The sequence below is a fragment of the Aulonocara stuartgranti genome (genome assembly GCF_965226115.1).
Source record: "Aulonocara stuartgranti genome assembly, chromosome: 19".
In the NCBI taxonomy this organism is placed as follows: domain Eukaryota; kingdom Metazoa; phylum Chordata; class Actinopteri; order Cichliformes; family Cichlidae; genus Aulonocara; species Aulonocara stuartgranti.
Genome location: NC_138955.1, coordinates 8,138,171 through 8,147,892, shown reverse-complemented (window position 1 = coordinate 8,147,892; position 9,722 = coordinate 8,138,171).

The following is a 9,722-nucleotide window of genomic DNA, read 5'->3' as shown; positions in this document are numbered from 1 at the left end:
GTGAGAGGGGCCGTCAAGCTTGTGGAGGTTGGAGAGTGCAGCTCGTGCAGTTAATCCTGCTGTGGGTACAGCCATGAGGACAGCATTCCTTCTGTTTTCTCCTCTATTGCCAGATCACCGTAATAAGGTTTTTGGTGTTAAAGGTGGAACACGCCCTGAAAACACAGCTGATCAACACCAGCCTCTTGTGCCTGCACACCTGTAACACCTACAGTAGATATAAAAGGCTGCATAGATAACACTTTCAATTCCCAAAGAGGGGTTTAGCATACTGCCGATTTTGTGCTCTTACAAGGGGTCCCTACAAATCTTCTTCAACACTCACTGGAATAAACTACTCTCTGTTCCTACAGGTAACTCATGCCATCAGCTGTGATGAAGAGAGTCAACGTTATCTGCAGGTGTAAGGCAGTTAAAGTACTTCCCAACAACAAGCATAAAACGGAGAAGGAGGCGGGTGTTTTTAAAAAAAGAAGGAGGTTACGCTGCTGTCCTGAGGAAATGAAATGAGCACAGTGTGTGACAGGTTTGGGAAAACAGCAGGGCAGCAGGGAGGGGAAAATGAGCTAAACAAGGCAAACTTAGAGGAGAGGGTAGACTGCACCAGAAAAAAAAAAAAGGGGGGGGGTAAGTGGCAGAAAAATAGGGTGAGAGGAGAGCATGAGAGGGCAAGCTACTACACAGAGAGGAAGAGGGAGAGGGAGTAAGTGAGAGGAGGGCCTCTTTGTGGATCATTGGCAGATAATGGGCTCATTAGGCCAAACGTAGCTTTAAAAGGCTCTGGCTCTCTAAACAAACAGAGCAGGCGCTGAGGAGACGGACTTAAGGGCCCAACATGGAGAGAGATATAATGAGGCCCTCCGCCCCCATCCTGCAGAGCTTACCAACTGGCTGCCTGCTCAAATTCTCCAATGATCAGGCAACCTGCATCAACCCAAGTGGTCTTTACCTTCCACCTTCAGAAATTACCCTCTCCTGATTTAAGCTTGTCTGTACTTATTTCTTTCTCTGTTTCGGGTTTTAAAATGAGCATATTTTTCCTCTTCCTTTGGTTTTGGCATTCTGTCTACACTAAACTTTCCGTAATTAAGAAGTCTGGTGCATGTTTCCTGTAACATTGCTCTTTCTGGCTATGTTAGTCTATTGAAAAGGTTATGACTGAGCGCTGCGGAGATAACTGGTTTAGATTAAGGGTAGGCTGGATTGAGTACATGCATTACAGTAAATGACTGGTTTTGGTTAGGAAATAATTTGGGCTCAGGTTGAAGTAGAGGAAAACAGAAGTCTGTGTCGGAGCAGATTCCAACACAACAAAAACCGTGCTTTATTGGGCATGGGAGAGTTTTGGAAAACTATGGCATCCACCAGCAGCCATGTGGCATTACACAAAAACTGGTTAATGGTTTTGCTTTGTTTTTTCACTTTTACACCCACCTCTGATCCTCTGTGTGATCACTTATTGTAAGCTAATGACACATCGTTATTGTTTACTTTACATTATTTCCATTTGTGTTTGTTCAAGTTAAGACGCATTTATGATGATAAACTGTTCACCTGGTTAACAGAGGTTAAATCAAATCAAATCAAATTTCAATAACTCTGTCACACAGAGAAAACCCGGATGAGTGGGAAAATTATTACGTGCTTTGACTGTGTTAAAAGAGGTGATCACATATATAAGTAGGTACTCATATCTGTATGGACAGAAGAAGAGACCGCCTATTAAAGTAGAGGTTGTTTCTAAAAATCAGAAAACACTAGTGTGGCTCATTTAGTGTGCCAGATCACCTGATCGCACTAACAGTCGACATACAGTAGTCTAAGGGTTTAGCTGATATGCTTTGACACATCTATTAGAGAATGTCATCTAGTGTGGACTCCGAAAGCCCCTTTGCAACCCGTCTCTTCCTTTTTCCACTATGTTTGTCTTAGTTGTTAGTTGTAATTTCTGTCATCACCAATGCCTGTCCTTTTCTCAGACTTTCCATTATAAAAATGGAAGGGGGAAGAGTTTTCAAACCAGAGCCCTACCTCCAAATATAAATTGCTGCAGATGGAAATAACAGTTTTCTTTTGACCATGCTGGTCCTTACTGAAATAAACACTTTTCATCTCCTTTCACACCACTTAGCGGTTTGGCCCATGCACCATCCCCCCACTTGGTTTTACTCACCGTAAGCAGTTCGGTTTGTTGATGAGTGAGAACTACTCATATTGACTCATTGGTACTCAATTGCAAAACACATAGTTTCAGTCACCTTATAAAATGCAACAAACACCCCATGCTGTATTTTTCCCTCATTTAGCTTAGCAGTCCAGCACTATCCTCAAGCCCTCCCCGAGGACAATGCTGCAAAGAAAGAAAAAAAACTCAAGCGATACAAATAAAAAGTTACTGAGAAGTCACAAGAAATGTGAGCTGGAGTGTTTAATGCTTGTGGTAAAAGAGTGCTGTTCCAACAAAGAAGTCTGTGGGAAAGTTGAATTCTTATTAAGCAATTGGGATGTGAGCTCCATAGTCGGGAGGGGATGGCCTTTAGTTGAGCTCATTTGGATGCCACTCATAGCAAAAGCAAAAAAAACAACCTCTCTTCAGGAGTAGCTTTGGTGAATAACATATTCCCGTAGAGGTCCAAATTGATATTGTATGAGAGTGCATGCGATTGAAGTGCTTCACTGTAGCATATTATTAGGTACTGTGGCTGTAAGCAATAACAGAGCAGTTTGCCTTGAACTCCTTTGTAATCAACTGAGGGAAACAGTGCATGGCTATCCAACCATTGAAACTGCCACAAGATTTATAGTGAGAAAAACTAAAGAGACTGCCGTCTGGTTCTCCAGGAAACCAAAATATCTTCCTCTCCCATTACAGAATGTTTGCCTTTGTTTGCCTTTATTAATGCCAATATATTACAGTGTGAAAAGCAGGAGAACATTACTTGGAAGGACTGAAGTAGGGATTAAAAATGGAGGTATTGTTGGGGGCGAGAGGCGGTTTCTGTTCATCTCCAGCTGCTTCCCTGCTCATCATGCTGAGAACTAACATGAAACACACTCACGCTATGGCCTCCTCTCACACACATCTGACATCCATTAAAAATACTGTGATGGAGGACCAAGCCTCTGAGGGGACTTGCGGTCCCATCTCTCAGCTCTTCTCGTAGAAAAGTAAAGAAAGGAAGGGGGAAGACGAAGGAGATTGAAAGAAGGGGGTATTTCTGACAACTGGAAACCAATCCAAACTTGGACTGTGTATGGGGGTTTTTTTCCGTCTCTCTCTCCTCTGAACAGGAATCCAACCAATTCAACATGTGCATATGTTTCCAAACCATGCTTAGATACCAAGATATGTACAATTCACATTCTTTGTATTGAAAACAGCATTACTTACCATTAAGATAAACACTTTATCATATCATCATAAGCACAGACCATGAGACTAGGGGAAACGAATATTGTTTTGGCATGTCTTTTCAGCTTTACCAGGCATCACGCCAAGATTAGGTGGTCTGACTCTACTTGAGATTATCAGGTTAAATATTTAAATTGACAATTAAAAATGATAACTGAGAAAACTTAAGAAACATCTTCTGGACAACACAACTCTTGCCCTGATTGTGATCCCCGTGCCATAGTAAAAACATTCCAAACCTTTCCAGAGGATATGTCTATTCCCTGGTTCTTTTTCCCTACTCAGATAAGTTAACCCTGACAGTGTGAAACATCATTTAAAAACACAGAGGTTGGTCAAACACATGTAGGTCTCTGTTTAGGTCCACAGAGGTCCTAAGGGCAAAGTACTCACCTTGTAAATGACAGCCAGAGAAATTTTACTCATGGACTGTGTAATAGGCATCATTTTCTGCACTCATAGAGTCATAATCAGGGCTGGAGAAGAAAACAACAGGCACTTTCTTGGAAGTAACAAACCCTAAACTTTAATGCAGGTACAGACAGTAACAAAGAAAAAAATGTGTTTGTGTTTGTGTTTGTAGCAATACACCCTGAAGTGTGTATTAGGGTGTATCGCTACAAGCACAAGTGAATTTGGAATACATATTCAATATATTCAATAAAGTATCATAGCAAAATATGAAATAATCACAAAAAAGCAGTATCGTGAAGAGGGTTTCAAAAAAAAATTTTCTTCAAACCTAACACAGTAGTTTTATTGCCTAATCCTAACCAGATTATTTCTAATTCTCAAACTAGAACTGCATTTGTGATTAATAATGTATTAAAAATAAATACATATGTAATATGAAGATCTGTTACATGTATGAACTGAATTGCCTGGTGTGAGTGATTAAATAATTCACTCCACCACCACTTCTTCACCCTCCAAATGTGACCTTTTTCACTCCATGTAAGTGGAAAATATAAATTTTGTGTGCACAGAGACAAATTGGTGCACATGAGACTGAAAAGATGAGCAATCACAAAAGAACACAAAAATAATAAACTATAGGTTGAGTATTTCATGATCTGCCACAATATTCTGTTGCCGCAGATTAATTACTGTGCTTTATTAAATGTACTTTATACAAATAAGAGAAAAAAAACATACATTGAAGCTGTAAATATATCAATATTTCACTGTTTCTATTGGACTGGCTGCTTGCTGTGGTATTTTGATCAACAGACATGTGCTACACCTGTTAGCAAGAGTAAAAATTAGCCCATTTTTGTCACGCTCCTTGGTCTTCGACCCTGTTTTTGAGTTTGTTCTGGACTCCTACTCACTTCTTTGGATTTATGAAAAGTTTACAATCATGTTTTGTATTACCTAGTCTTGAGTTTTGTGTTCTCTAGTGCATCTGAGTTTTGTTATCTCTAGTTCCTGGTTCCTTTTTATTACATTAGTTCGCCTTCATGTCCAGTCTGTTCCTTGTCTCGTCTCTGTATCTTGTCATCTGTGTCTCCTGTTGTAGTCTGTCTGTTCTCCGTGTTTTGTTATCCTTTCTGTCTCCCCGGTCAGTCCCCTGTGTCTGTCTGGTCTCTCCCTGTCCTGTCTCTGTGGTTGTCTGGTTTGCCTGTCATGTCATGTTTATAGGTCTGTTGTCCTGGTCCCCGTCTTTCTCCCTTCCTGTTTCTGTAATCATCTATGTTTTATCCTTTTCTCACTCGTGTCTTCATGTCTGTTTATCTCCAACCGCCATATGAAGTTCACGTGTCTTAGTCCGGTCTCAGTGTGTGTTATTTCCTGTTTTGATTGTCTGTCTCCTGCATGTGCTGTTCAGATTTTGCTTCCCCTGTCTTATCAGTCAGATTCTGTTTAGCTGTCTTCCACAGGTGTGTCCACTCTGCCCTATTCTCCTCTTGTACATATAATGTGTGTGTGTGTGTGTGTGTGTGTGTGTGTGTGTGTGTGTGTGTGTGTGTGTGTGTGTGTGTGTGTGTGTGTGTGTGTGTGTTCTTTTGTTGTATTCTTCCTCATGGTGTGAGAGTTTTAGTCCGGCAGTCTTTTTATCTCTCAGTCTATTTGGCTTTCTTTTCCTTTTTTTTTTTTAAGTCTGTTACAATCCTTCTCAGTTACTGTTACTGTTTGTTTTCTCTGCCTTTTTGCCAGCATAAATAAAGCTGTGATTTTAAGTATGCTTCCATCTGTTGAGTCCTGCCTGCCACACACCCAACTCAAGACAATTTTCCAAAATATTAAATTATTAATGTGCTAATTATTTAATTTGGGGAATAAATGTATTTGTCTGGTGAATACTAAGCAGTTTTGTTATTGTTAGTCCAATAAATTAATGCATTACATCACTTACATTTCTACCCAACATTTTAATGACGTCAACTTTCTCCATTTAAATCTTCTTCACTTAACTAAACCTACACTAAGTGTGTAATAAGGTAGAATAGCGAGGGTGCAGATTGAAGATGCTACCACTTGGAAAAAATAAGCTAGAAAAGATGTCTAAACAAGGAAACACAAGCTTCTTGTTTGATGTGCATAGAGCTAAGTGAGAGAAACATCACCCTGCTGTGTTCGCTGCCTGTTTACTTCAGCACGTTACCCCTTACGCCCACCCTACATGGACCCCCACACACATCGACCCATGGCCTGCGCACTTAAACAGAGCGAATGAGCGAAAGGCACACCTCATTAATCTTTCTGGCACTTTCCTCTCTAAGGCTGTCTATTTTACCAGTAAGTTTACTTTTACATGGAGGTGAAAGTGACAGATACTCAAACGGCGGCCTTAAAACGCGAAATGTCCAACGTCACCCACAAGTAATAACTTACACGGTTTGTAATTTACCCAGCGTTCTTTTTTTCTGAATGCTTCCATTTCCTCTGCATTGGACTTGTATCTTAAAATGGAATAAGGAATTCCAATATGTTTGGACACATAATCTATATTCTCTTGGCTTGGTAAGGAGTGAGGCTAGTCTCATGACATGCTTAAGAGAGTATATCCAAACTTTTCTTGATAAGTTTCATCGTCTAAAGACAGCCTCGGTGAAGTATGCTGACTCACCCACACCAAAAGGGTTCTGTCTGCAGACACAAACCAGGCAGGCTTAGACGTTCAAATATGTAAAAAGGTGCTTTCTGTAAAAGGAAAATGTTTAAGGAACTGGTGGTCACTCGACATTTAAGGTAATATGTTCACTCTGTTTCTTACCAATAGAATCCCTGCCCTTTATACATGTTAAGAGCCAGATTTCTTAACCTTTGTGTAGAACCAGGGTAGCTGTTTCCCCTCTTTCCTGCCTTTATAGAGAGCTAAGTTTTCCCTCTTTTTAAGCCACTTTGTTTCGGTTCCAACATAAATAATTTTGACTAGAGAGGAAGAAAGTATTTCTCAAATTGTCACACTGTTTCTTTAACGTTGCTTGCATTAAACTTACTTAAAGTTAAGCTTTGAACTAAGTTTTCCAAGTCAGATAACAAAAGTGACACCAGCACTGGCACAACAACAAACAAGAGGCTTGAATATTAAAAGGTGTCACTGCTCTGTCATTGTAATTAAAATCACACATGATGTAAAGACGTCTTATTCTCGACAAGCTCACTTTCACTCACACAAGCAAACACAATGACAGAAGTCAGGTGACAGTGAACTGAGGCATCAGACTTATAAACTGCAGCAGGGAATTTGAATGACAGTGGACCCTAAAGAACCCCAGAGGAGAGAGATGTGCCTGCCGTGTGCTGGAGTCAGCAAGCCCAATCCTGAAACCTTGAGCCCAGACAACTGGGGGAAAGGTGGAGCCGCTGGCCTGACTTCATCTACAGGCTGCTTGGATGGAGAATCCCTACCCAGAGAAAACAGCCTGTAGTATAATATGCAGCATCTCTGGCACAGATCTATTCCCAATAAATCATATTAGCACTAAGAGAGACCTCGAAGTTCTTTACCCATGAAAAGAATGATAAATGTAATGAAAAACAAAAACATCTTTGTTTAAAATAATACCTAAAAGAAGCTAACTACTCATTCCACGACTGTAATTGTTGCAGCACAGCATTAGCCTAACCTCCCTATTTGCAACCCTATTCAAATGTTAATTTTGGTTCATGCTGTTAATAGAGGAGGAACGTCATGCCAGAGAAAATCTCTTTTGTTTCAGGGTGTGGAAAGCAATTACCTGACCTGTGAACTCCCTTTGCATATGCAGTCTAAAAGACCATCACCACACCCATTCCCAGCTCATGATCCCAAATCTGCATGAATATGCATTTTTAGAAGAAATTCCAATTCACAGTAGAGAAAATTAATGTGTTTGAACTTTAACAGAACTACCTACCATTTTTTTTCTAATGCAAAAACTTAAGATACTGCTTAAATAACATTCTAGTTGAACTTGGGCTGAATTCCAAGAAGCATTTCGCCAAGACTGCTCGTATTTGTTTAAATTGACAGCAACTAGTGCAGCACCCAGTGTCACAGATGTCATTATGAGCTGACATTCTTGATAATGCACTACTTACTTTGATTCCTGCAATATGTCCGCCAGGTATGAAACGGATCAAATGAATAGTTCTTAAGACAAGCAAAGCACTTTGTAGTTTTTTAGGCAGATATCAGAGGATGCCAACTTTCTCAGAATTTCTGAAAATACTCTCAAACTGAGCCCAGGTCCTGCACTGTTGGTGACCTGCATGAGCCCACCTTTTCCATTATATTTACCCCAAATCAGCCCAGTTAAATTCCCTTCCATTTTGCTCATCTACTGCCAGCTCCACCTCAAACTGCTGGGCTCCAGTTTAATCACCTCTGTATGTGTGTGTGGAGGATGGTGGGGGTGGAGGCAAAAACCACACATTACATCATGTATTTACTTATCCAGGTTAGCTAGCGAGTGACATGGAGAGTGGAGCTGGGGGTGAAAGGTGAAGGATTCAGGAGTAAATGAGTCATGACCAAAACCAAAGGGTTGGATTCTGGGGACAAGGTTGCTTAAACACCAAAAGGCGCACAACACCGACACAAAGACTCTGGCGTATCTGCGGTTTGAGCGTAAGAGCGCTAAAACTTTTCACTTGAGCTTCATGTGATTGTTGCAGACAAATTTCTAAACTAATCCTCTGAGACTTCCCAGATGTACACATTTTAAACATAACCCCATAATGTTTCCCAGAATACAGAGTAAGCACTTTGAGATTATTTGCTATTAATGAGAACAATTAGGGGCTCAGGCTTTTGGTAGGATGCCAACTACTGTTTTAACATTTTTTCCTTCCTTGCAAGTGGAATTTGAGCTCTCCAAATTGCTTCCCTTTAGTAACAATGCAGTAAACACCCTCCAATCCTCTCTCAACCATCTGTGCATGGTCAACATCACCTCAGTAACTGCTCGTGACATGTGCTGAAGATTGGCCTTGTAGCGCATCCAACTGCTCCACCTTAGCGAGGTGGTGCAACTCAGAGAAACCGAGCAGATCCGGGGAGGGCAATCTGCAGACCGTTCCATTTAGTGTGAGCGTGGGATTTCTTTATTTCAGTGGGGGGATCCATCATTATGATGCAGTTGGTGGCTAACAGTGTGAAACAGAGTTTAAAAGAAAGAGGGACGGGATGAAAAAAGTAAAAGAAAGAAAAAAAAATTAGGTCAAAAGTAGAGATCAGTGGACGAGCTTCCACTCATTTGTCTGCTATGTCCCAGAAACCTTTCCCTGTCTGTTGGAGTGGCGGTGTCCCCGCGCGGGAAACATCAAGCACATTCCAAGAGTAGGCCCAATTACGGGCAGATGAGGGGCAGTTCTCTTTGTTTAAGAACAAAGCCAGAAGTGACACAACTGATCTTTAAAGGGAGCCATGGCTGGAGGGTTGTTGGGTGTGTGTGTGTGTGTGTGGGGGGGGGGGGGGGGGGGGGGGGGCATCAGTGTGTAGAGGAGGTGACCAGGTGGTTATAAATATCTATTTGGTCAGTTACTGGAAGGGAAAATGTGCAGTTTGTTTGTCATCCACTCATCCAGGTGGTGGGCCTGGTGGTTGCAAAACATCAAGACAGGGGGAGAGAGAGCAAGAGAGAGAGAGAGAAAGAGCAACCTGTTTAGACTAATTCTTATATGAAAGCCACATGTCATCCTCTAGTGTAAACCTGCAGTAAGAGAAAGCTCTTGGCAAGATCTGGTTGCATATTTAACCTGGTAATTATTCTGGTCATACACATTACCACAAAGGGAATTATCCTTGCACTTATGATTACGCGATGTTTGAGCAATTTTTTTTAATGATTATTACCAATATGAGAATGCTCATGTGGAGTTG